This window comes from Capricornis sumatraensis, chromosome 10 (genome assembly GCF_032405125.1).
Source record: "Capricornis sumatraensis isolate serow.1 chromosome 10, serow.2, whole genome shotgun sequence".
NCBI lineage: Eukaryota > Metazoa > Chordata > Mammalia > Artiodactyla > Bovidae > Capricornis > Capricornis sumatraensis.
This window is the reverse complement of record NC_091078.1, coordinates 636,682-659,983: the sequence shown is the minus strand read 5'-3', so window position 1 is coordinate 659,983 and position 23,302 is coordinate 636,682.

Here is a 23,302-nt window from a genome sequence, read left to right as displayed (position 1 = left end):
GTTCCTGCCATTCCCTGATAAGAATGGCTTGCTACTCCCAAACTGTTTGTGCAGACAATGTAGCTTATACTGGATCCAAGCTCTCCTCCTGGGAGCATGGGAGTTTGGTGCACGTTAGAGGGTGCTCCATGGCTAACCCACAATAAAAACCTGGGCACTGGCTCTCTAGTGAGCTTCGCTGGTAGATGTTTAGCACATGCTGTCACAGCTCATTGCTGGGAAAATTAAGCTCATCCTGTGTGACTCCCCGAGGAAAAGACTCTTGGAATCTTGCACCTGGTATTCTCTGGACTTTGCCCCATGTGCCTTTTCTCTTTGCTGATTTTGTTTGGTATCTTTCCACTGTAATAAATCATGGACATAAGTAAGACATATGCTGAATGCTCTGGGTCCCCATAGAAAAGCACTAGACCTGCGGGTGGTCTGAGGGACCCCTGACATAGGGCCTTTGTATCTGCTTCTATTATGTGTAACCCTGATACGGTAATGTTGACTCCCAAGCCTCTCTTTTTGTTGTTGTTGTTGTTAATGTTTAATTCCACATATTAGGTTTTCATTCCAGTCCTTGATAAAGATTTCAAATCAAAGAGTCAAAACATAGGATTGTGATTGTTTTCTGAACCCTCCCTTTGTGATCAGATTAAGCTATTAATCAAAATGCTAAGGCAGAGCTAAGGCCAAGGAAACAAATGCAAAAGTAAACAAATGGGGCCTAATTAAACTTGAACGCTGTTACACAGCAAAGGAAATAACGAACAAAACAAAAAGACAGCCTACTGAATGGAAAAAAAATTGCATATGACCGATAAGGGGTTAAGATCCAAAATATATAAACAGCACCTACAATTCAATATTTAAAAATAAATTTAAAATAGGCAGAAGACCTAAATAGACGTTTTGCCAAAGAAGACATTCAGAATGCCAACAGGCACATGAAAAGATGTTCAACACCACTCATCACCAGAAAAATGCAAATCGAAACCACTGTGAGATCCCACCTCACACCCTTCAGAATGGCTATCAGCAAGATCACAAATAACGAACGCTGGAGAGGAAATGGAGAAGAGAGAGCCTTTGTAACACTGTTGGTGGGAATGTAAATTGGTGCAGTCATTATGGAAAATAATCAGATGCCCCTCAAAAAATTAAAAATAGAACTACTGTGTGACCCCGCTGGGCGTGTATCAGAAGAAAAGGGAAATATCAATTTGAAAAGGTGCATTAATTCCAGTGTTCATAGCAGCACTATTTACAATCAACGGTGCGAAAGCAACCTAAGTGGCATCAACAGATGAACGGTGATACTCAGTCAAAGAAAGGAAAGGAAACTTTGCCATTTGCCAGCAACCTGAGTGGACGTGGAGAGCTTCGTGTCAATGCAGAGAAAAGCGAGCGCTGGGTGTCATCCCTTAGATGTGCAATGTGAGAAGCGAATGAGCAAATAGAGCAAATCAGAAGCAAATTCACAGATATAGAAAGCAAACCAGCGGCTATCAGTGGGGAGTGGGAAGGTAGGAGGGGCAAGGTTGGACAGGGGCTTAAGAGATAACAAGGGCTGCGCACAGAGCAAGCAAGCAGAAGAACAGATTGCACAGCACGGGGGACAGCCAAGTCTACAATGACTTTAAGTGGAGTTTAATCTCTGAAAATGGTGAATTATTATGCTGTACACATGGAGTTAATATTGTAAATCAACTGTACCTCAGTGAAAGAAGACGTTAGGGCAGAGTTTCTAAACCAGCTATGATAACGGAGATGGAGATATTCTGGTATTCTCTGCTTTCACTGAACCTATATTCATCTCTTATAATCATCTCATTCTTATCATAAGTGATAAATGACAATTTGTTTAACTGTATTTTGGAAATTTTTGGATTGTATCAAGGACAATATTTGCATCTTATAGTTTTTTAAAGTGTATTGATTTTTCCTGTCTAACTGTCAGGCCATATCTCTCTTTCTTGTCTTCTGCATTCTTCTATGGAATTGATCCATTTCACCTAAGCTCTCAAATTTGTGGGCATATAGTTGTTCATAGTATTCCCTTTTTATCCTTTTATGTCCACGGGGTTAGGAGTTATTGCGCCTGTCTCATTTCTCATACTAGGAGTTTATGTTTCTCACTTTTTTTCTCGGTAAGCCTGGCTAGAAGTTTATCAGTTAAGAACTAGATTTTTACTTTGCTGAATTTGTCAATTGTTTCTGTTTGCAGTCTCACTGGGCTTTGCTTTAATTTTCATTATTTCCTCTCTTCTGCTTTCTCTAGGTTTATATTGCTCTTCTCTCTACAGTTTGCTATGGCAGAAACTTAGACTGCTGATTCTCTGTCCTTCTTTCCTGGTGCACACCGTCAAGGCTATGAATTTCCCTCACAGCGCTCCTTTTGCTGCATCTCACATGCTTTAAGCTATGTTTTTGTTTTCATTTAATCAAAATATTTTAAATCTCTCTTGAGATTTCTTCCTTGACTCACATGTTATTTTAAAGTATTTTGTTCAATTTCCAAATATTTGGGGATTTTTCCAGCTGTCTTTCTGTTATTGTTTTCTAGTTTATTGTGGTCTAAGACCATACTTTGTACGATTCCTATTCCTCTAAATTTGCTCAATTTGTTTCATAGCCCAGAATACAGTCTATTTTGATGAATGCTTCTAATGAGCTTGAGAGAACTGTGTGTTTTTGTTTTTGTTGGATGAAGTAATCCATAGACGTCAATTAGATCCAGATGGTGTGGTTTAATTAAGCTATGTTCTTACTGATTTTCCGCCTGCTGGATCTGTCGATACTGATAAAGAGGTGTTGAATTCTCCACTATAATAGTGGATTCATCTGTTTCTCTTTGCAGTTATACCAGCTTTCGTCTCATACATTTTGACCCTCTGTTGTGAGGTGTATGCGTATTAAGTGTCATGTTTTCTTGGAGAATTGGCCCTGTGTGTGTAACATTTCTCTTCATCCCTGATGCTTTTGCTTATTTTGAAGTCAGCTTCGCCTGAAATTAACATAGCTGCTGGAAGTGTCTTTTGATTTTTGTTAGAATAGTGTATCTTTACCCTTTTACTGTTAATCTATCTGTGTCTGTTTTTAAAGTGACTTTCCTGTAGACAACACAGAGCTTGTTTTTTTCTTATTCCATTGTGTCAGTCGCTGTCTTCTAAGTGGTATATTTAGATCACTGACATTTAAAATTATATACTTGGACTGCTGTCTACTGTGTTTGCTACTGCTTTCTATTCACTATATTTTACAAGCTATAATCATCCAACACATTGTTATGATTATTTTGAGCAGCTATTTATTAGAACAATTGTACATTTAAAAATAAGTTTTTATTTCACCTTCACTTATTTCTTCCATAATGACCAAGGAAGGTCATTTTCGTAGATCTGAAATTCTATTTCATCTCTGAAAAACTTCTTTTATCATTAAGGAAAGGCAAATTTACTAGGGACAAATTCCTTCAATGTTTGTTTGTCTGAAAAAGTCTTTATTTCTCCTTCACTATTGAATAATAATTTTATTACTTACAGAATTCTAGGTAGAATTTAACACATTAAATACTTCATTCTGAATAAAAACAAGGACAATTTCTGAAAAGAAGTCTAACATAATTCTTATCCTTACTCCTCTAAAGGTAAGGCATTGGTTTTCTTCTAGCTCTGTCTTTGATTCTCTGCAGTTTGAACGCAACGTGTCTAGGTATAAAATTTGGGTATTCATCCTGTTTGCTATTCTCTGATTTTCCTGGATCTGTGGTTTGGAGTCTGGCACTAATTGTGGAAAACTCTGTCATCATTTCTTTGAACACGCCTCACTTTCCTCGGCGCTCCCACTGCGCACACACTGCCCCGTTTCGATTGTCTCCCTGTCCTTGAATGTCCTGCTCCTCTTTAATTACTATTCTGTTTCCTTTTGTATTTCAGTTTGGGAAACTTCTGTTAACATGTCTCAAGCTCACTGATTCTTTTCTTAACTGTGTCCAGTCTACTGGTGAGCCCAATTTTTTGTTTAAAGGCAGGCAAAGTACATTGGATGTAGAAACTGGGGGCAATAGGCTTTTACTGAGAGCCTTGATTTTTCACCCGACGAGGCGTTTGTTCTTTGCTGTAGCTGTAGATGGCGGAGGCTTCAGTTTCTTCCAGGGCCCTTGTTTTTGTCTCCTGTATTATCTTTGGGTTTCCCTGGGCACTCTTTCTTAAATTATTTTAGCTGTAACCCTCCTTTTGTTACACAGGATGCCCATTTCTGACTCCACTTCCAGTTATTCTCTGTGTTCCACTCTTTCTCCAATTTTGGAGGTATCGTTTTGCTGTGACTTCAGTTATTTGCTGGACCTAAGGAAAAAAAAGTTGGTTTTCTTTCTTCAGCTTTTCACTTGTTGTGAAGATGGCATTGATGAGGTTTGTACATGTCCCAGCAGAAACTGGAACCTGTCCCATTATGATTCCCCTGCGATAATAGTTAAGACTTTGCTCGAAGATCATGCCTGTGGTTTTTCCTACACTTTCAAGATACAAAAATCTGTACCTGAGTATATAAATGCATGTAAATAGTTATATATTGTCTTTCTAGTTCTTGTCATAAGCTGAAGTATTCTTCTGCTCCCAACTTGGCACATAGCCCATGGATGGGAGCTTGGAGAACAAGTGATAGAAAAACCAGTCATAGCGGAGGTAATGTGGGGGCAGAGACAGACTTTAGTAGGACCACTTACTCAGTGCCTGCGGCCCCTAGTGACCTGCAGAGACAGATCCTAGTAGGACCACTGACTCAGTGCCTGCGGCCCCTAGTGACCTGCAGAGACAGATCCTAGTAGGACCACTTACTCAGTGCCTGCGGCCCCTAGTGACCTACAGAGACAGACTCTAGTAGGACCACTTACTCAGTGCCTGCGGCCCCTAGTGACCTGCAGAGACAGACTCTAGTAGGACCACTTACTCAGTGCCTGCGGCCCCTAGTGACCTGCAGAGACAGACTCTAGTAGGACCACTTACTCAGTGCCTGCGGCCCCTAGTGACCTACAGAGACAGACTCTAGTAGGACCACTTACTCAGTGCCTGCGGCCCCTAGTGACCTGCAGAGACAGACTCTAGTAGGACCACTTACTCAGTGCCTGCGGCCCCTAGTGACCTGCAGAGACAGATCCTAGTAGGACCACTTACTCAGTGCCTGCGGCCCCTAGTGACCTACACAGACAGACTCTAGTAGGACCACTTACTCAGTGCCTGCGACCGCTAGTGACCTGCAGAGACAGACTCTAGTAGGACCAATTACTCAGTGCCTGCGGCCCCTAGTGACCTGCAGAGACAGACTCTAGTAGGACCACTTACTCAGTGCCTGCGGCCCCTAGTGACCTGCAGAGACAGACTCTAGTAGGACCACTTACTCAGTGCCTGCGGCCCCTAGTGACCTGCAGAGACAGACTCTAGTAGGACCACTTACTCAGTGCCTGCGGCCCCTAGTGACCTGCAGAGACAGACTCTAGTAGGACCACTTACTCAGTGCCTGCGGCCCCTAGTGACCTGCAGAGACAGACTCTAGTAGGACCACTTACTCAGTGCCTGCGGCCCCTAGTGACCTGCAGAGATAGACTCTAGTAGGACCACTTACTCAGTGCCTGCGACCGCTAGTGACCTGCAGAGACAGACTCTAGTAGGACCACTTACTCAGTGCCTGCGGCCCCTAGTGACCTGCAGAGACAGATTCTAGTAGGACCACTTACTCAGTGCCTGCGGCCCCTAGTGACCTGGAGAGACAGACTCTAGTAGGACCACTTACTCAGTGCCTGCGGCCCCTAGTGACCTGCAGAGACAGACTCTAGTAGGACCACTTACTCAGTGCCTGCGGCCCCTAGTGACCTGCAGAGACAGATCCTAGTAGGACCACTTACTCAGTGCCTGCGAACGCTAGTGACCTGCAGAGACAGACTCTAGTAGGACCACTTACTCAGTGCCTGCGGCCCCTAGTGACCTGCAGAGACAGACTCTAGTAGGACCACTTACTCAGTGCCTGCGGCCCCTAGTGACCTGGAGAGACAGACTCTAGTAGGACCACTTACTCAGTGCCTGCGGCCCCTAGTGACCTGCAGAGACAGACTCTAGTAGGACCACTTACTCAGTGCCTGCGGCCCCTAGTGACCTGCAGAGACAGATCCTAGTAGGACCACTTACTCAGTGCCTGCGGCCCCTAGTGACCTGCAGAGACAGATCCTAGTAGGACCACTTACTCAGTGCCTGCGGCCCCTAGTGACCTACAGAGACAGACTCTAGTAGGACCACTTACTCAGTGCCTGCGGCCCCTAGTGACCTTCAGAGACAGACTCTAGTAGGACCACTAATTCAGTGCCTGCGGCCCCTAGTGACCTACAGAGACAGACTCTAGTAGGACCACTTACTCAGTGCCTGTGACCGCTAGTGACCTGCAGAGACAGACTCTAGTAGGACCAATTACTCAGTGCCTGCGGCCCCTAGTGACCTACAGAGACAGACTCTAGTAGGATCACTTACTCAGTGCCTGCGGCCCCTAGTGACCTGCAGAGACAGACTCTAATAGGACCACTTACTCAGTGCCTGCGACCCCTAGTGACCTACAGAGACAGACTCTTGTAGGACCACTTACTCAGTGCCTGCGACCCCTAGTGACCTACAGAGACAGACTCTAGTAGGACCACTTACTCAGTGCCTGCGGCCCCTAGTGAACTACAGAGACAGACTCTTGTAGGACCACTTACTCAGTGCCTGCGGCCCCTAGTGAACTACAGAGACAGACTCTTGTAGGACCACTTACTCAGTGCCTGCGGCCCCTAGTGACCTACAGAGACAGACTCTAGTAGGACCACTTACTCAGAGCCTGCGGCCCCTAGTGACCTTCAGAGACAGACTCTAATAGGACCACTTACTAAGTGCCTGGGGCCCCTAGTGACCTACAGAGACAGACTCTAGTAGGACCACTTACTCAGTGCCTGCGGCCCCTAGTGACCTACAGAGACAGACTCTAGTAGGACCACTTACTCAGTGCCTGCGGCCCCTAGTGACCTGCAGAGATAGACTCTAGTAGGACCACTTACTCAGTGCCTGCGACCGCTAGTGACCTTCAGTGACAGATTCTAGTAGGACCACTTACTCAGTGCCTGCGACCCCTAGTGACCTACAGAGTAACCGTAAAACCAAAGCCCCACTCCTTCTACCTTACTCCAAACTCTAATAGCTGTGCCTTAAACATTGGTTTTAAAACTGGAAAGCCATTAATTCCTCCAAGTTTATCCATGTCATGGCAAATGGCAAATTTTCGTTCTTTTTTATGGCTGAGTAATAGTCCATTGGAGAAGGAAATGGCAACCCACTCCAGTGTTCTTGCCTGGAGAATCTTAGGGACGGGGGAGCCTGGTGGGCTGCCGTCTCTGGGGTTGCACAGAGTCGGACACGACTGAAGCTACTTAGCAGCAATAGTCCATTAAATGAAATAAGTCAGATAGAAAAATACAAATACTGTATGATATTTCCTTTATGAGGGATCTAAAAAAATACAAGAAGCTAGTGAATATAACAAAAAGAAGCAGACTCACACATACAGAGAACAAACCCGTGCTTATCAGGGAGGAGAGGGAAGGGGGCGGGAAATACAGGGGCACAGAAGCAAGAGGTATAGACTCTCGGGCGTGAGGTGAGCTAGAAGTACGCGCAACACGGGGAACAGAGCCAGTGTTTTATAATAGCCACACATGCAATATAACCTTCAGTTCAGTTCGGTCACTCAGTCGTGTCCGATCCTTTGCGACCCCATGAATCACAGCACACCAGGCCTCCCTGTCCATCACCAACTCCTGGAGTTCATTCAGACTCACGTCCATTGAGTCGGTGATGCCATCCAGCCATCTCATCCTTGGTCGTCCCCTTCTCCTCCTGCCCCCAATCCCTCCCAGCATCAACTCTTTTCCAATGAGTCAACTCTTCTCACGAGGTGGCCAAAGTACTGGAGTTTCAGCTTTAGCATCATTCCTTCCAAAGAAATCCCAGGGCTGATCTCCTTCAGAATGGACTGGTTGGACCTCCTTGCAGTCCAAGGGGCTCTCAAGAGTCTTATCCAACACCACAGTTCAAAAGCATCAATTCTTCAGCGCTCAGCTTTCTTCACAGTCCAACTCTCACATCCATACAGGACCACTGGAAAAACCATAGCCTTGACTAGATGGACCTTTGTTGGCAAAGTAATGTCTCTGCTCTTCGACATGCTATCTAGGTTGGTCATAACTTTTCTTCCAAGGAGTAAGCGTCTTTTAATTTCATGGAGTCACCATCTGCAGTGATTTTGGAGCCCAAGAAAATCAAGTTTGCCACTGTTTCCACTGTTTCCCCATCTATTTCCCATGAAGTGATGGGACCGCATGCCATGATCTTAGTTTTCTCAATGTTGAGCTTTAGGCCAACTTTTTTGCTCTCCTCTTTCACTTTCACCAAGAGGCTTTTTAGCTCCTCTTCACTTTCTGCCATAAGGGTGGTGTCATCTGCATATCTGAGGTTATTGATATTTCTCCCGGCAATCTTGATTCCAGCTTGTGCTTCTTCCAGCCCGGTGTTTCTCATGATGTACTCTGCCTAGAAGTTAAATAAGCAGGGTGACAATATACAGCCTTGACGTACTCCTTTTCCTCTTTGGAACCAGTCTGTTGTTCCATGTCCAGTTCTAACTGTTAGGCAATGCCATAGAATGCTCAAACTACCGCACAATTGCACTCATCTCACAAGCTAATAAAGTAATGCTAAAATTCTCCAAGCCAGGCTTCAGTAATATGTGAACCGTAAACTTCCAGATGTTCAAGCTGGTTTTAGAAAAGGCAGAGGAACCAGAGATCAAATTGCCAACATCCGCTGGATCATGGAAAAAGCAAGAGATTTCCAGAAAAACATCTATTTCTGCTTTACTGACTATGCCAAAGCCTTTGACTGTGTGGATCACAATAAACTGTGGAAAATTCTGAAAGAGATGGGAATACCAGACCACCTGACCTGCCTCTTGAGAAATCTGTATGCAAGTCAGGAAGCAATAGTTAGAACTGGACATGGAATATAACCCTAAAAAATAAAACAAAGCTGGAAACGAAATAGGAAGTCCTCTGATAATCTTGGGTGAGTCTTGGTGTCTGCGGTTGTGCCATTGGCAGCAGCTCCTATTGCATTAGTCGCAATCCCTTTCTAATAAAGATGTTTAGATTTCTGTGATACCCAACAAGATCCTGGAGCAAATTCCTGGACACAATGCCAGCTGAAGGGCTTGGGCCAACATGGCGGAAGGTCCAGCTCTGCCCAGGCATGTTTTATTCTTCCTGACTCCCTTCCCAGACCGTGGGAGCCCTAAGAACTGGATGTGAGCTTCAGCAGAAATGGAAACTGAGCCTGTACTCAACTTACTGACAGAAGCTGATGTCCATGGCTAATCTGCTCATAAAGCAATCAAGCAGCACTTTTGGCTGTTAGCTGAAAGCACGGACTCCACCCAAGGGTGAGAATTAATCTTCTCCTCCTCTAACATTTGCACTGACTTTCTCGCCTCTGTCCTTTGGCCTCTGCTGGTCCCTCCATTCAGAACACCTAGCCCTTATTCCTCCCCTCAGCTTATCTCCTCCGAGACTCTGCCAAGCATTTCCTCACTTGTGTGAAGCCCTTTCTGGCCACTCAAGACTGATGCTGATCCTCCCGAGGAGAAAGGAGTTGAGCATTGTGCCCAGTATCAGCTCTCCTGTGTCTAAAATGATGCTCACCTTTCATAGCTCTGTGGCTGGACTAGTGAAATATATGCTCCAATGCTCAAGGTAGGAACTAGCCTATGTTTGCCTCTCTGCCCAATTAGATCCCATCTCAAGTGCTCTGAAAACAAGAACTGAGTCTATTATCTTGCTTCTCATAGCCTGGTCCAGAATTGGGCATGTAGTGATGACTCAGTAACTATTTGTGAAATAAATACAAAGTGAATGAATGAGATAGTGCTCGGCTACTTTGAGATAGCTCATATCGTAGACAAGCCCTGGAGAGATTTCAGTGCTTCCCTGCCCTTCCTGCTCTTCAACAGCACTAAAGGGCCGCTTTCTTTAGACATACTACCGGCAGCGAAGGGCCAATAGCCAAGATTAGGTTCCCATTAGCCTGAGGTGAGCATGAAGTCATTGCTATTGGTTTGGCCTCGTTAATTAGGCCTCCTCACTAAGACAGGGAGTGTCTCTATTTCGGTTAAGCAGGTAGGAGGAGAGACTGAGCCCAGAACAGCCTGCAGACCATTCAGAGCCTCTACTTGGTCAGACACCATCTCTCCACACCTAGGCAGCTCACACCTGCGGATGCGCAGCACAGAGCTGCACTGCGGGCGCACTATCCCTTGAACTTCCCCGTGAGAATCTGAAGGCAAGTGTCCAGCGCAGAGCTCTGCATTCCGGCCCTGAGCAGGCGTGCACACAGGCTAGAGCCTGCTCACACTTGTTTCTGCTTGAACAATTATTAATCATGGCCACTTTACTCCCAAGTGTTCCAGCTCTTATGATAAGTGATATGTCCACCCTATATGCCTCACACCCATTTTGCCTACTACCTCCATTACATACTGGAACATTCTAAAGCAAATTCAAGATATATTTTATCAAGAACTGCTTGTTTTTAACCTCTACTTGATACGGACACATAAATTATTACAATCGCTTTATCCTATTTAACCAAATTTTCAATGTCTTTAATATCACCAAATGTCTCCTCGATGTTTAAATTTATCAGATTGTCTCCATAAAAATGTCTTTTTATAGATGACTTGAGTGAGTTAGAATCCAAAGAATATCGCACCCTGCGTTGATCACCATATCCATTAGATCTCACTTCTTCCCTCCTCCTTATTTTTTATTTCACCCCCCTTTTTTCTAACTATTTATTTATTAAAGAAAGGAGGTCAATTGTTCTGTAAGTTTTGCTACATTCCAAATTTGACATCCTCGTGTGCCACTGAATACATTCTATCTTTTGACCTCTTGCAAACGGTAGCTAGAACAAGAGGCTTAATCATGTACCAGTTCAAGTTGTTTGGAAAGAATATTTCGTGTGTTCCTCACTATAGCACATCAGAAGACATTACATATCTGACTTCATTTCTTTTTGTGGTGCTATGACTGATCAGTAGGTCAGACATTGCCACTCTTCCGTCTATTATAATATTCCTCATCAAAATGTCACTTAAAAGTTTCTATAGCTATGGATAATCATGGCTCAAATCCATCATTCATTAGGGGTTACAAAGTCATAATTTTTTGTGTTTATCATTTCTTCTATTTACATTAAGCAGAATTGTCTGTAAAGAAGCAATTATTTAATTATAGTTTATGTAGCACTGAGTCAGACACGACTGAAGCAACTTAGCAGCAGCAGCAGCAGCAGCAGCAGCTAAATGGAGGATAGATGTTTTATTTTTTCCTTTATTTATAAATTTTAAGAATAAGGAATTAGTAATCTAGAAATATTGAACCTTTACTAATGATAGTTTTACTCTTTTAAAATATGAAATTAGAACTCAAAAATTTTAAACTTAAATATTGGATTTCAATCCATTTTAGCACTATGACATTTGTGCTCAAATCATCTCAGACCAGTAGGATCCTTTGAGTTGAATGCACATAAAAGCCATGCTTTACATTTCTCATTCCAGACTTAGAACCAGCAATCTTCAAGAAGTCTTGAATTGCTTTAGTGGAAAATTGTGTATAAAGACCATGAACTGGATCCTATGAGTACTAATTGTGATAGAATTGTCATTGCTTTTAAGTATTTTCTCTGGGCAGAACTACAAAATGTACCTTGAAGAGAAAAAAAAAAAAAAAAGTCCTAAGTTCTCATTATTTTTTATACATTTAAAATCACAGGGTTTTCATTTAACTTTGGTTTTCAAATACATTTCAAAAGTAAAACCGGATAAATGATAAAATGGACTCTATCATAAGATTCTAATATACATATTACCTCTTAACATTAGAAAAGTGAGTGGATCTGGGCAATAGGCCAGAATGAACTACTTTCCTTTACTTTAAATCTGATTATTTTGTACATAGAAAACCCTACTGAATTTACCCCCCAACACAAGGAAATTTCTAGAATCTGTAAGTCACAATATTCATGACTTCCATGAAGTCACAAGATTCAGGGCCAATACGGAAAAATATCTCGAGTTCTATCTACCATCAGCAAACAATTTTAAAAATGAAATCCAAACATTATTTTTAAACATCATATAGGTAATAAATCTAATAAAATACGTGTGTGATCTCTGCACTGAAAGCTGAAACAGACTGTCTACGGCAATAGAAGATCTAGAGAATGGAGAAGCGTCGTGCTCACGCTCACGCGAGACGGCGCTGTGTGTGTGCCTGTCACGTCCACAAACGTGAATAGTCCACCAACGCAGGAAACGCCAAGACAGATGGGTCATGCACACGTGACGCTGAGGAAGCCAGACTGCACAATAGCGTGTATTGCGCAATTCCACGGTTAGAAACCATGTAATGGGCAAGACAGTTCTATGGAGCTTGAAATCAGAAAGTGACTGTCTATAAACTAATCGGAAAGGGGCATAGGGGAAATTTTTAGGACAATAGAGATAGTTTTTGCTCTTATTTTAAGTAGTGGTTGTATGGATATATAAAAATAATTGTTGAGCTCCATTGCACTGAAAATTTGAGAGATAGCCATTTCAAATTGTATATCGACATCCACCACTACAGCAGAATAAGAGGTCAGGAAAGGGCCATCTATGATATATAGATTGCTATTTTGTAATATTACGTCAAGTTCAAGGGACTTGAACTTTTGCTTTCAGATATAATCTTTAAGGAACAATAGTAAAATTATTTGAGAATAAGGTATTATGAAAATTAATGGCTATCAATAATGTGATTCTTAGTCATTGATAGACAAATGTAATATTGATGCAACAGTGATATATCATACTACTAAGTATATTACATAAATTGAACGACTCTTACTTCAAATTATCTACAACATAATCTGGTACTCTTGCCTGGAAAACCCCGTGGGCAGAGGAGCCTGGCCGGCTACAGTCCATGGGGTCGCCAAGAGTCAGACATGACTGAGCGGCTTCAATTTTTTTGTGGTAGCTTTGTCTGGTTTTGGTATCAGGGTGATGGTGGCCTCACAGAATAGTTTGAAAGTGTTCCTTCCGCTGCAATTTTTAGAATAGTTTCAGATGGATTGGTGTTAACCCTTTTCTAAACATTTGATGGAATTTGCCTGTGAAGATATTTGGCTCTAAACTTTTTTGTTGGGAGTTTATTAACTGCAGGTTCAATGCAAGCACCTGTTATTTGTCTGATAGTATTTTCTATTTCTTGATAGTTCAGTCTGGGGAGAGTGTACATTTCCAAGAATTTGTTCATTTCTTGCCATTCCCTCCTCCAGGGGATCTTCCCAACCCAGGGATCAAACCCAGGTTTCCCGCATTGCAGGCAGGTTCTTTACTGTCTGAGCCACCAGGGAATCGGATAAAAAAGTTGTTCACATATACAATGGAATATTACTTGGCCATAAAAAAGAATGAAATATTGCCATTTGAAGTAACATGGGTGGACCTGGAAGTTAGCACACTAAGTGGGATAAGTCAGACAGAGAAAGACAAATGTCATATGATATCACACGTGGAATCTAAAAAATGATGCAAATGAACTTACTTACAAAATAGACTTAGAAAACAAACTTACAGTTACGAAAGAGGAAAGATGTGGGGGGGAGGGCTAAATCAGGAGTTTGGAATTAACATACACACATACACAGCCAAATATAAAATAGATAATGAGCAGGAGCTGCTAGACAGGGCCGACTGTATAGCACAAGGACTTTTACTCAATGTTCTGTAACGAGCTAAGCGGGAAAAGTATTTGAAAAAGAATAGATATATGTATGTATATATATAACTCCTGCCTGCAATACAGGAGACCCAGTTTCAATCCCTGGGTAGGGAAGATTCCCTGGAGTAGGAAATGGCATCCCACTCCAGTATTCTTACCTGGGAAGTCCCATGGACAGAGGACCCTGGCGGGCTACAGTCCATGAGGTCACAAAGAGCCAGACATGACTGAACACACACATGCACATATTTATAACTAAACCACTCGGCTGTACACCTGAAACTAAGACAACACTGCAAACCACCCGTAGTCCAACGTAAAATAAAAGTTTTAAAATATATGTACTAAAAAAAAAAAAACAAATTTAACCTCTAACGCAATTGATAGTTTAGCTTCTGATATCAGTCCTCCAAGGCTGTGTGTGTGCGTGTGCGTGTGTGTGTGTCTGTGAATGATAGAGAGATGAGGAAGGAAGAGAGGGAAGAGGGGAGGGAGGAGATGGAAAGGAAGGGAGCAGCGAGAAACACACAGTGAAACACAGTGATCTGGCAGATGAAACAGTTTCACAGTTGGATTTTTTCCTAAACAACGATGCACACGAAGCCACATATATATGGTTTGTGTTCTGAAAACCATGGATGTGTGCAAATACAGGCATACATTCTCCTTTTTCTTTTCCTGTTTTTGCATCAACTGTTTCATTCAATTTTATAGATGAAAAGCCTTGAAGTATTGCCAGGATCAAATGCAGACTGGCATCAGAGCTCAAGCTCATACCAGGCCTTTTCAGCCTCAGCCTTTAGCCTCTACGCCTTCTGATCCCCTGGGGCAGTGGGTTGCAGGGTGGACAGGTATGAACAGACTGGACTCAGCTCACAAAGAAGTCAGAGGTTTGGTATTTGCTGCTTCTAGCAATGCCAGATTCTGAGGCATAGATAATTCTAAAATCCTCATGAATGGATAAGGCAGAAACACAGGGCCCATTGATTGAACACATGACTTGTATTATTTGTGAACAAGATACAGTACTTGGCGACAGAAACCTAAGAAAATAGAAACAGCTAATTTCAAAAAACTGCCAAGGCAGTTTCCCAAAGTCTTCATCGAAGACACAGAAAAAACACTTATGGAATTCTGATAGGTGAAAATTCCGGATCTAAACTTCAGAAGGCATCTCTCCTCTACATTTGGAATCAGTTAAATTAGTAAACATACCAAAAAGCATTTGCGCTTTGTAGCATATTCTGCCAGCGACAGCAGAGAAGGTGAAGAACACCGAGGGGTTAATCAGACAGGATTGAAACCAGAAGGGCTAACAGGCCCACAGGTCAAAGGGAATTAAAATCTGGGCAAAATTTCCACGTCAATGAAAAAAATGCAGTATATTCTACTGGGACATTTAACTGAAAATATTTTGCAGTCACCAGACAGGTTTCATCTAGCCTCCTCAGTCCACGACTTTGGAGAAGTGTATACGTGAACTTGACACCACATCTTGCTTCTCAGACAGCCCGTTGTCCCAAAGTTTTCATTGAGACTGGAAGTCTTAGTCCACAAAAATGAACTTCCTAGGAAAAGGGCATGCACTTCTGTATTTATTTCTGTATTTATTCTCCATAGCACTTTTATAAACTTCAGTCAGTGCTTTGTGATCATTTCAACTCAGAATTCTTTGCGGCGTTCTGAGGAGGTGAGCAGTGACTGTGCCCACTTTACAGATGATGAAGATGAGACTACACAGCTCATTTTCCCGGCTGCTCAGCACGAGAGCAGTGGTGTGCCAGCCCTGGGAACACTGTGTGAGCCTGCTCGCCACACAGCCCCGCTCCTTGCTTTGCAGCTGCTGTCTGAGAACTCTGCTTTTCTCTCCACCTGGGCTCCTAAACCTTGTGTGCTGTGGGTAGTCATCCTCTGCACGTATCTGAAAACTTTCTGAGAACCAATAAAATGATTGCTTTCTACCTCTTCTTCCAGGTCCGCATGTCACAGCCCCAAATAGGCAGGTCTGCCGAGTGTAAGAGCCCAGCACGACCTGGAACTGACCCCTGGACCCAACAGTTCACCAGCCTGTCCTTTAACTGCTCCGACCTTCAGTTTTCTCCATCATGGGACTGGGGGTAATGCTTCCTCTTCCAACTGTTCTGAAGACTGTGGAAAAGACAGCTGCCAAGTGGGAGGGGATTGCCGTTGCCAGGGTTAGTTTCTTCCTCACTCCTTAAACACAACGCACCCTAACGCCCCACCCCATACGCACACTCAGAGTTAGCACAGGCTCCTGGAAGTGACCTGCACTCTGTGTCTAAACGAGATTTATTTTTTAGCACATTTCCTATAGGTAACTTCAGAGTCTGGAAGACAACCAGCTGCCTCTATCTCTCCTTGCCTCACATCTGCCTGCCTCTTCCCAGACTCCACAGCTGGGCTGTTGCCAGGCACCTTCTTCTGGAGGAAGAGCCCATTCGAGAGCCCAGTTCATCCTGCTGCATAACTGGGGCATGATGTCTAAGGGAGACTCCAAGGGGAGACGCAAGGCGGAACCCGAGGGCCCGTCTGCCCCGTGTCCCTAAAGGAGCACCGATCCTGCCCCACTGAATGAGAGTCACCGGACACCATGACTGACCTGCTCATCTGGGCCTTTCTCAGAGGGAGGAGTTGCCTGGAGAATCCCAGGGACGGGGGAGCCTGGTGGGCTGCCGTCTATCGGGTCGCGCGAGTCGGACACGACTGAAGCAACTTAGCGGCAGCAGAGCAGCAGAATGGTAGAAGGGAGGCTTAGGTGGGCTGACTTGCAGCCAGCAGCCCAGGCGAAGTTACATCTTCAGCTTGCGCATAAGGGATGGTCAAGCCCACCGACTAGGCGTCAGGGCTTCCACTCTAAGCCGGGCCACCTCTCAGAGAGCACGTGCTGTGCCTCGCACCACCCCCGCCACCCCCGCCTCCTGAAGCTGGGAGGTTTGGGGATTTGTCAAAAGTCCACCGAGTGAGTGCTAGACATGGGGCCAGCAAGGACAGTGGGTCTAAATCTCATTTGAGTCACAATATGTGAAATCGTAACCACGCAAAAACTCAGCCCATGTATTCTGGAAGACCTCACCCAGGTCTGATGCAGCTGGCAGGATAGCTAATTCTACTGATTTCACTACTGAGTCCAACACTAAACTCATAGTGGATTACTTTTTTTTCCCATGAGGGGCATTTTGTTCCCACGTTTAGCATCTTGATATGTGCTCCATCTTTTTAACATGAAGGTTCATTTCTTACAACATGAAAATTCCCAAACAGAATCAGGCAAAACTGTTGTCAAACAAAATTCTCTTTCTTGAACTTGGGAAAGACAGCAAGGGGGTGAATGAGTCAGGACAGAAATAGACCAAGAGGAGGTCTCTGTGAGCACATGAGCAGCCCCCGAGGGCCTGTTAGAGTGCCCTGCATCATTTTGCACCTGAGGAACGCAGCACGGTGGCAGTGACGGCCACACAGGCACCAGTCAGGCAGCCCAGCCACACAGACCCGCCGGCGGAGGGCTGGCAGAGGAAACACTGGGAGGGACAAGGGCGTGAGCACAAGGCGGAAGTCCTGCTTCTGGGAGAAGCTGATGCCTGAGCAAAACCCCGTGAGGGGCCGCCGTGATCACAGGGGGTTTAAGGGCCCCCATCCACCAGGGAAGGCTCCAGAATCATACGAGACTAGACTATCCTGGCCCATCCCTTCAAATGCCCCTCGTGAAGCCACGTTCCACCTACAGTCGCTCCACGCGTTAGGGCCAAGGCTCCCAAGGCCACCAACAGTGACTCTCCAGCCTGGACCTGTCTTCCAAACGCCATTCACACGTGTCAACAGTTGGTGGCACGTCCCCTTGGGGAGCTGAAGAGGCATCGTGAATTGGCGTGTGCCAGCCCCAGCTGCTCGTGTGGCCGTCCACCAGCCAGCTTTTGATGTTATCTCACATCCAGTCTCAGAAAATGGCACTGGCTCCATCTCAAGAGCTGCATCCAGAATTTGGCTACTTGTGATTGCCGCTACTGTCCCAACAGGGCCAAGCGCCATCTCCAGCAGGTGCTACTGAGCAGGTCTTCTCTTTGCTCCCCTCACTCCTGCCAGTACCCCTCCAGTCTCTTCCTAGGGCAGCAGCAGGCTGATCGTCTAAAAATGCCGCATGACACCCCCCCCCCCCCCCCCCCCCCGCTCTCAGGTGCGGGGCTTTCCGATTTGCTCGGGCACGGTCACATTGCACTCGCTGTCTGACCTCCCCTCTTAGCGGTCGCTCTGCTGCCCCGTGACCCCTCTGGACACACTCCCATCTCAGGCCTTTGCACTTGCTGTTCCTGTGGCCCGAAATTCTGGTTCCCTCCTTTGCTTCAGTCCTTTATTCAAAAGTCCTCCTCCAGATGAGGGTTCCTTGGATACTCTGTTAGAAACCCTCTTCCTCCCCAACCCTTTGTAGCCTCGTCCCCAGATTTATATCTTGGTGTCAGCATTTACTAATGGCTATAGCCATCTCTACTCTGGTTTTAAAAGTGCACACTGAAAATTATATTAGCTTTGATAAGAAATATGACAGGGTCTTGGTTTTTTTAGATATCACCACATACCTATTGGAGAAGGAAATGGCAACCCACTCCAGCGTCCTTGCCCAGGGACGGGGTAGCCTGGTGGGCTGCCGTCTATGGGGTCGCACAGAGTCAGACATGACTGAAGCGACTTAGTAACATACCTGTTAGAAAGCTAAAATGAAAAATAGTGACTATACAAAATGCAGGCAAGGATGTGGATAACTACATCACTCCCCCACTGCTGATGGAAATGTTAAGTCTCACAGTCACTCTGGAATATAGGCTGACAGTTTCTTTAAAGACTGAACATTGACTTGTCAGATGACCCAGGAATGCACTCCTGATCATTTGTCCCAGAGAATGAAAACATACGAAAGTCTGCACACAGCATTCAGAGCAACTCAGTAATAGCTAAAAGCTGCCCCTCCCCCAAAGCTGTGGTGTCACAGAATATTATTCAGCAATAAAAAGGAATTATTGATACATGTACTCGGATGAATCTTACGGGGTCTATGAGTAAAAAAAGTCTGTCTCCAAAGGTCACGCACTCTGTGATCCCACACACAGAGCACCTTTAAACTGACAAAATTATAGAAGTGGAGATCGTATTAGCGGTTGCTGGGGGTAGATATGATGGACGAGGCGTGAATGTGGCCACTGAGAGACTCTGCGGCTGTGGAACGATCCTCTGTCGTGACCTACAGGTGATAAGATGACCAGGACTGCACACGCATTCTGGACGAACGTCAGGCGGCCGGCTTTGATGTTGCGCTGTGTCATGTAAGATGTAACCACGGGGGGGACCTGAGTCAGGGCCACAGAGAACCTCTCTGCACCATCTTTGAAACATCCTGTAACCTGTAATTGTTATTGTTTTAATGTCAGTGGAAAAGCTTTGTTTTTTTTCTGAGAGATGCTATGAGGAATAGTCAATGGGTAAGGGTATTAAATTATGAGCTCTAGCTATGTCCTATTTGAAGAAATTTTGAACATATCAAAAGTAGAAATAAAACTAAGAGACAGTTGTGCAGCAGAAAAAGATACTTTTCACCTACCTGAGTGTTCCAAAGAGCCAGCTGCTCAAGGATACCCCCAACGCACACAGTTAAGGTTGCGACCTGCAAGTGGGGCCCCTGTCCTGGGAGCTGGGGGGCCTGCCCTGGGGCCCCTCTGACCAGATCTCTCTCTGCCTGTGGAAACATCTAAGGGTGGCCAGCCTCAGCTCTCCCTTCTGTACTCGGAGGCCAAGGAGCACCAAAGGCCCATCTTGCTTTCATCTGTGTCCGCCTTCCCAGACTCAGCCTAAGAGCACCAGGAGGGCCCTGAACACATCGGCTGTGCCAAGGAGGGATGCCCGCCTGATGCGGAAAGTAAAGGTGCTTAGCGACAATGCCCGGGCTGGAAGGCAGTGTATGCGGGCATCTCAGAGCTTGGCTCGCCAAATACAGTACCTCTGCCCTGCAGCCCCATGCCACACAGGAGTAAGAGAAAGCCCCACGCCTGCCAGCGAGGGCCTTCAAAGTCACCTCAGAGATGAGGAGCGAGCAGCCTCTCCCGTAGCAGAGTCAGGCTCTGTCACATGTCCATGAACTGTTCTCCAGAGGCAGCAAACAGAGCTTCATCAGCACAGGTGGCTGATAATACAGGTTAAGGCCGGCTGGCAGGGGCTGCCAGAAAAGGGGAGAAGATGAGTAGGGCAAGAGGGTGGGGGTAGAAACGCCTTTAACAAGCAAACAAAACGGTGCTCCTTAGGTGAACACCCAGAACAGCTTTCAAATTGTAGTAAAACCCACATAATGTACGATTTACCGTCTTAACCATTCTAAGTGCACACTTCAGAGGCATTAACTACATTTGCACTATTGTGCAACCATCACCATCATCCAGCTGCCTAAGAATTGTTTCTTTTGAACTGTGCTGTGGAAAAAAACTCTTGAGAGTCCTTTGAACTGCAAGGAGATCAAACCAGATCAAACTTAAAGGAAATAAACCCTGAATATTTATTGGGAGGACTGATGAATATTCATCAGCTAAAGCTCCAATACTTTGGCTACCTGATGTGAGGAGCTGACTCATTGGAAAACCCCTTGATGCTGGGAAAGACTGAAGGCAGGAGGAGACGGGGGCAACAGAGGATGAGATGGTTGGATGGCATTACGGACTCAATGGACATGAATTTAAGCAAACTGCAGTTTCCTGGAGTGAAGGATAGGAAGCCTGATGTGCTGCAGTCCACGGGGTCACAAAGAGTCGGACACAACTTAGTGCCTGAAGAACAGCAGCAATCACCGCCTTCCGCCTCCAGAGCTCCATCTCCCCAGACGGAAGTCCTGCGGCCATCCAGCGCTCACTCCCCATCCACCTCGCCCCTAGCACCGCGGTTCTCCTTTCTGTCTCCGCACTTGACTATCCAAGGCACCTTACATAGGTGGAATCACCCGGTATTCGTCCTTCTGTGCTCAGCTTATCTCACTCAGCGTGTTTCCAGGCTTCTTGCATATTGCAGCACGTGTCAGGACTTCATTCTTTTTTTAGGGCTGAATAATGCTTCACTGTGTGGACATATCGCATCTTTTTATCGGTGGTCCCAGCCTCTTGGCTCTTGCGAGCAGGGCTGCTGTGAACATAGCTGCACAGAGAGCCACTCGAGCTCCTGTGTTCAGTGCCCAGGACACGCCTAACCGTGCTCTTGTGAAAGGAAGTCAAGTTTTGCCCTGGCTACACCTGGTTGCCCAACCCAGGCTACTCTCAAGAGACAATGGGAACTTTCTTCCTTCATCTGTCATGATCTAGCCTCTAAAATGGAACTCATGTCACAGCAGGTATAAATCGTAGAGACAAGAGTAAGGTTGCTTTTTGGTTTGCTACTGAGAACACTCAGTTTTCAAACCAGTGGAGGCTCATTCAGTTCATCCCTGTATCACTAACAAGAAGTGCGTTTCCAGCAGGCTGCCACGGTGTGTGTGTAGGTACCAAACGGGTCTGCACAGGAAGAGTGGTGAGGACATAGTGAATCAGCTAAAGAGAAATCCAGAGGATCGTAGGAGGCCACATGAGAGAAAAACCGGAAAAGCGAAGTCCAAGCGCATCTCAGTCCTGTGTGAACAGAAGTCCCTGTGGGCCTTCAGGATTGCTCAGTGCGATTCCAGGGTCAGGTAATGAATTGCTAGCGATTCCAGATCAGGACCGCTGTTTGGGCTTCTGGAAGAGGAAAAAGGGGGCTCAGGGTACAAGTACAACTTGGGGGCCACCACGGTGGGGAGCAGGGTCTGGCACGAACAATCCAGAGCCCAGGTTCCACGGTACCTGAAGTATGAGGTCTAATTTATGTGCTTGTCTGCCCAAAGCTGTTCCAGAATAGGCCTGTTGTTACGATTTAAACACTTTCAAAAGTGCCCCTTGGAAAGATAAGCCATACGGTCACTCTAGGTATTAAGGGGGTCACCAGTTCAGGGGTCAGCGCAGGGAATTAGGTCAAAGGTACACAGCAAGGCCGACATCACCAGGGGGTCAGGAAAAGTGCCTAGACTGAGGCAGAAGGAGGGCCCTCCTGGAATGAACACACTTGACCCTCACAACGGTGGCTGTGGGGGACTGAGGGGCATGGGAATAGGTGTTGACAGCTGAGGGGATTGCTTTCCTGCAAAGTGTTCCATTTCTGTTCAATGGAAGTTGCTAAGAATGTTTCTCTTGCTACTGAAAGGGTGGGAAGGTTGGCTCCTTCGGATCTTCTGGGGTCTTGTTTGCAATCCAGCATGGAATGCAGCCTTAGTGGGCTGTGGTTGACATCTTCCCTTGAGAATCACACAAAGCCTTGGACATTTTTGTTTGTTTGTTTTTGCAAGAATGAACTGCCCAGATGAGAACACTCAGCTCTGTCCCTCATTCCGTGTTTTCATTCACCACGTTGGCACAGAGTCACAGCAGGATTCCTCATCCTGTCCAGGATGAGGCCCAGACAGCCAGAAACTTCCTCAGTCCAGGGTTCGCCCACAGCTCAGGTGAAGGCCCCATTCTGAGTTCTCCTTTCCTTCTCTCATTGTTGCAAAAATCCTTCAAATATTAGCAAAGAGAGTCCAGAAATATATAAAAGAATATATGTCATGACCAAGTGTAACTTATTCCAGGAATGCAAGCCTATTTCAATATTGAGAAATCAGTCCATGTAACCTGCCAGTGCAGGACATGCGGGAGACGGGTTCGATCTCTGGGTCGGGAAGATCCCCTGGGGGAAAACATGGCAACCCACTCCAGTACTCTTGCCTATGGAATCCCATGGACAGAGGAGCCTGGAGGGCTACAGTCCTCAGGGTCACACTGAGTCAGAAATCACTGAAGCAACTAAGCATGTGGGCTTCCTTTATGATAAGGAAGAAAAAGGCAATGGCCTCAAGCTGAGCTGTAGAAAGCCAAGGGTTCCTTCGAACATCTCAGCTTGTGACTTTTTCTAGGGACCTTATAGCTCAACACTGCATAACGACCTGGTGGGTAGGCTTTTGATCAATCAGGCAACTTCCAGAGAAGAAAAAGTGGAGTAGGATCTTTTCCTTCCCCTCTTCTTTGTAGCCTAAGCCATGATCTGGGGAAATATTCCCAGTCCTTGTCCTCATTTTTTTGTTCTATGCCAAACAGGTTTTTCCCACTGATCTGAAGAGGCTTTATTTTCCTCCTTCCATTCATTCTTCTCTCTCAGGCCTCTCCTAGCCTCGCTTCCCACATGCCTATCATCTTGACTTTCCACATTAAAATCTCCTTGTAACTAACATAGACTCCTGTGAAACTTCCAGGCAATTAATCTAACTCAGCAGAGCTTTTGGAGATCTCTGTTTAAAAAAAAAAAAAAAAAGGTCACAAGCTCATGTTT